The sequence below is a fragment of the Oncorhynchus tshawytscha genome, linkage group LG04 (genome assembly GCF_018296145.1).
Source record: "Oncorhynchus tshawytscha isolate Ot180627B linkage group LG04, Otsh_v2.0, whole genome shotgun sequence".
NCBI classification, from domain to species: Eukaryota; Metazoa; Chordata; class Actinopteri; order Salmoniformes; family Salmonidae; genus Oncorhynchus; species Oncorhynchus tshawytscha.
Genome location: NC_056432.1, coordinates 53,340,925 through 53,346,685, shown reverse-complemented (window position 1 = coordinate 53,346,685; position 5,761 = coordinate 53,340,925).

The window sequence follows — 5,761 nt, the reverse complement described above, 5'->3', positions numbered from 1 at the left end:
CTCAGTGACACCCACAGAACAACATCGAATAGTTTACACAAATAGCACCATAGCTCTTATTGTAGGACTTTGACTGTGGGCCTATTGTGCATATTTATATTCATATTGCACTGTATAGCCTTACCTATGGATTGTGCATACATTAAATGGTGTATCAGTCTACTCAGTGACAGGGTCTACAGTCAATCACGGACTACAGGAAGAAATCCAGCCCAGTCACGGACCAGGATGTCTTGCTCCCAGGCAGACTAAATAACTTTTTTGCCCGCTTTGAGGACAATACAGTGCCACTGACACGGCCTGCAATGAAAACATGCAGTCTCTCCTTCACTGCAGCCGAGGTGAGTAAGACATTTAAACGTGTTAACCCTCGCAAGGCTGCAGGCCCAGACGGCATCCCCAGCCGCGCCCTCAGAGCATGCGCAGACCAGCTGGCCGGTGTGTTTACGGACATATTCAATCAATCCCTATACCAGTCTGCTGTTCCCACATGCTTCAAGAGGGCCACCATTGTTCCTGTTCCCAAGAAAGCTAAGGTAACTGAGCTAAACGACTACCGCCCGTAGCACTCACATCCGTCATCATGAAGTGCTTTGAGAGACTAGTCAAGGACCATATCACCTCCACCCTACCTGACACCCTAGACCCACTCCAATTTGCTTACCGCCCAAATAGGTCCACAGACGATGCAATCTCAACCACACTGCACACTGCCCTAACCCATCTGGACAAGAGGAATACCTATGTGAGAATGCTGTTCATCGACTACAGCTCGGCATTCAACACCATAGTACCCTCCAAGCTCGTCATCAAACTCGAGACCCTGGGTCTCGACCCCGCCCTGTGCAACTGGGTACTGGACTTCCTGACGGGCCGCCCCCAGGTGGTGAGGGTAGGCAACAACATCTCCTCCCCGCTGATCCTCAACACTGGGGCCCCACAAGCGTGCATTCTGAGCCCTCTCCTGTACTCCCTGTTCACCCACGACTGCGTGGCCACGCACGCCTCAACTCAATCATCAAGTTTGCGGACGACACAACAGTGGTAGGCTTGATTACCAACAACGACGAGACGGCCTACAGGGAGGAGGTGAGGGCCCTCGGAGTGTGGTGTCAGGAAAATAACCTCACATTCAACGTCAACAAAACTAAGGAGATGATTGTGGACTTCAGGAAACAGCAGAGGGAACACCCCCTATCCACATCGATGGAACAGTAGTGGAGAGGGTAGCAAGTTTTAAGTTCCTCGGCATACACATCACAGACAAACTGAATTGGTCCACTCACACAGACAGCATCGTGAAGAAGGCGCAGCAGCGCCTCTTCAACCTCAGGAGGCTGAAGAAATTCGGCTTGTCACCAAAAGCACTCACAAACTTCTACAGATGCACAATCGAGAGCATCCTGGCGGGCTGTATCACCGCCTGGTACGGCAACTGCTCCGCCCTCAACCGTAAGGCTCTCCAGAGGGTAGTGAGGTCTGCACAACGCATCACTGGGGGCAAACTACCTGCCATCCAGGACACCTACACCACCCGATGTTACAGGAAGGCCATAAAGATCATCAAGGACATCAACCACCCGAGCCACTGCCTGTTCACCCCGCTATCATCCAGAAGGCGAGGTCAGTACAGGTGCATCAAAGCTGGGACCGAGAGACTGAAAAACAGCTTCTATCTCAAGGCCATCAGACTGTTAAACAGCCACCACTAACATTGAGTGGCTGCTGCCAACACACTGACACTGACACTGACTCAACTCCAGCCACTTTAATAATGGGAATTGATGGGAAATGATGTAAATATATCACTAGCCACTTTAAACAATGCTACCTTATATAATGTTACTTACCCTACATTATTAATCTCATATGCATACGTCTATATCATCGACTGCATCCTTATGTAATACATGTATCACTAGCCACTTTAACTATGCCACTTTGTTTACATACTCATCTCATATGTATATACTGTACTCGATACCATCTACTGTATCTTGCCTATGCTGCTCTGTACCATCACTCATTCATATATCCTTATGTACATATTCTTTATCCCCTTACACTGTGTATAAGACAGTAGTTTTGGAATTGTTAGTTAGATTACTTGTTGGTTATTACTGCATTGTCGGAACTAGAAGCACAAGCATTTCGCTACACTCGCATTAACATCTGCTAACCATGTGTATGTGACAAATAAAATTTGATTTGATTTATTGCAGGACATTGACTGTGGGAAATCACTTGTACAGTACAATATGAATGTCAATACGTACAAGAGACTGACGGGGAGGTGATTTCCCACAGTCAAAGTCCCGCAATATGAGCTACGACACTAATATTTGTGAAATCCTTCAGTTGTGTTCTGTGGGTGTCAAAGAGTAGACTGATACCCCATTTTATTGATCCAGGATCCATAGGTAAGGCTGTAATGTGCTAAATGAATGTCCAATACACATAGTGGCTTAATTGGTAAGCTTAATGTGGCTCATTTCACAGTGGTTTCAAATAAAAATCAAATCACATTTGATTTGTCACATGCGCTGAATACAACAGAAATGCTTACATACAAGCCCCTAACCAACAATGCATAAGAAACAAGTAACAAGTAGTTAAAGAGCAGCAGTAAAATAACAATAGCGAGACTATATACAGGGGGTACTGGTACAGAGTCAATGTGCCGGGGCACCGGTTAGTCGAGGTAATATGTACTGTACATGTAGGTAGAGTTATTAAAGTGACTATGCATAGATAATAAGAGAGTAGCAGCGGCGTAAAAGAGGGGGAGGGGGGGCAATGCAAATAGTCTGGGTAGCCATTTGATTAGATGTTCAGGAGTCTTATGGCTTGGGGGTAAGAAGCTGTTTAGAAGCCTCTTGGACCTAGAGTTGGCGCTTCAGAGTCCCGCAATATGAGCTACGATGCTAATATTTGTGTAAACTCTTCACTGTTCTGTAGGTGTCACTGAGTAGACTGACACCCCATTTCATTGATCCCCAATCCATAGGTAATGCTGTAAAGGGAATTACAAGTATGCCCCAAATGCAATTCTGAAGTGTATTTGTATCCATTTGCATCACTTTCAATGAGGGACTTTTTTTGTGGGTAATCCTTACTATGGCTAGCTTCACATAGGTCATTGGGAAAACGGGACAGGGAGCTTAAAAGTCTCTTTGCTGCCAGTACAGCAGCACACACCATTTTATTTTTTAACATGTATTTGTCAAATGATTGCATTGTGTAACATTGGGTGGATGTGTTATTGCCAGTTCTTAGTCCAATATTGAATGCAGGGCCTAATTAATTGAAATTAGTTAATGTTCAAAAAGGGTCTCCTAAATGGCCAGAAATATTGTAAGGATTGTGTAGTTTAAGGAGAAAACAGTCAACACTGAATTCATTAGCAACTACAACTTGATTAGTGTACTTTTAATCATTACAATGTATACTGAACAAAAATATAAAACACAACATAAAACAATTTAAGATTTTACTGAGTTATAGTTCATATAAGGAAATCAGTCAACTGAAATAAATGAAGTAGGCCCTAATCTATGGATTTTACATGACTGGGCAAAGGTGTAGCCATGGGTGGGTGTGGAAGGGCATCATAGGCCCAGCCACTGGAGGGCCTGGGAGGGCATAGGCCCAGCCACTGAGGGGCCTGGAAGGGCATAGGTCCAGCCGCTGGGGGGGCCAGGCCCAGCCAATCAGAAATAGTTTTTCCCCACAGAAGGGCTTTATTACAGAGAGAAATACTCCTGTTTCATCAGCCTCACAACCGCCGACCACGTGTAACCACACCATCCTAGGACCTCCATCCGGCTTCTTCACCTGTGCCCAGCCACTGAGGGGCCTGGAAGGGCATAGGCCCAGTCACTGGAGGGCCTGGGAGGGCATAGGTCCAGCCACTGGGAGGGCATAGGTCCAGCCACTGGGGGGGGCCAGGCCCAGCCAATCAGAAATAGTTTTTCCCCACAGAAGGGCTTTATTACAGAGAGAAATACTCCCGTTTCATCAGCCTCACAACCGCCGACCACGTGTAACCACACCATCCTAGGACCTCCATCCGGACGGTGGCTAGTCTCAGGCACAGGTGAAGAAGCCGGATGGAGGTCCTAGGATGGTGTGGTTACACGTGGTCGGCGGTTGTGAGGCCGGTTGGATATACTGCAAAATTCTCTAAAACAACTTGTGGCTTATGGTAGAGAAATGAACATTCCGTTCTGGTGGACATTCCTGCAGTCAGCATGCCAATTGCACACTCCCTCAAAACATCTGTGGCATTGTGTTGTAACAAAACTGCATATTTTAGTGTCCTTTTGTCTCCAGCATAAGATGCACCTGTGTAATGATCATGCTATTTAATCAGCTTGTTGATGCTTCACCTGTCAGGTGGATGGATTATCTTGGCAAAGGAGAAATGCACCATAACAAGGATGTAAACAAATTTGTGCACAACATTTGAGTGAAACATTTTGTGCATATGGAACATTTCTGGGATTGTTTATTTCAGCTCATGAAAGATGTGACCAACACTTTACGTGTTGCGTTTGTATTTTTGTTCAGTATATTTGGGAGCTGTCACTAAGCATAATTTAAATGACAAGAATAGACCCCAAATGGACTAGAACTATAATTGCATGAAGCCTACTGTGTAATACAGTAAATGGTTGTCAATACAGTAAAATGCCAAGGTAGTTTCCAACTTAACCAAATTGATTCTGTATTTACAAGCTCTTCTGATTTAAAAAAAATGTATAAATAGAGCAGTCAACAGTTCTGTTGCTCTTTGACCACAGAACACCAAACACACGTGTGGGTGAATAAATTCCCAGCACCGGTTTACTGGCCGTGCTACATTTAAGAGAACTAACTAATTTCTTTCACCTAGTGTTGAAATATTTATAAAAGCAGCATATTGAAAAAAAACTAGGAACAATTACAATTTATTAATGTTGTATGAGCTTAAATCACTTTGAAATTGTAATAAAACAAATCGGGAAAATATGTGTTTCGGAAACATTATCTGGCAATAGGCTACAATATTTTTGTTTTAATTTATACATATAAAAGAATATAGAAGGTCCTAAAGTGTTAAAAAAAAAACATTGAAATAAGTTTGCATTTATGACAATTGTTTACAGCTTCACCCTTTTAAGATGTAGAGAAGGGAATTAAATGAGTTCTGCACACCAGAATGTCGTAAATTCTATTACAAATCAACTTTCAGTTACCAACAGTATTAACAATAATTTCAAGGAACATTGTGTATTCCAAACAACTGAAAACATCATTTAGACCTAAGACTCCATACCATTAAATCGCATACCTTGTGTTAATGCTTAGTTTTCTATTAATATTGAAAATACTGAAATAATGTAATTTCAATGCAGACAATCATTCACTGGTATGAGTCACATATTGAAGGGAAAAATAAGAAAAACGGATTGTATGGTTGACATTTGGGTCTCAAGATTAATTGAAAATAGATGGCTCCACACACACACACACACACACACACACACACACATGCCCAGGGAAGAGCAAACCCTTTGAATAGTATAGAAGTGTGTGAAAACCTTATGCCCCAATGTATCTTACCTCCTTTCTCTGTGCTACTTTGACATATTGTGCAACCCATTTTGTCTCGGAGTCCTCAACTCTCCTCTCTCCATTTCACTGATTTGAGTTGTAAGGTAAGGAATGGACAAAACTGTCACTCAGAAATGGCAACAAAAAAAAAGCTTTCCTTCTCTAA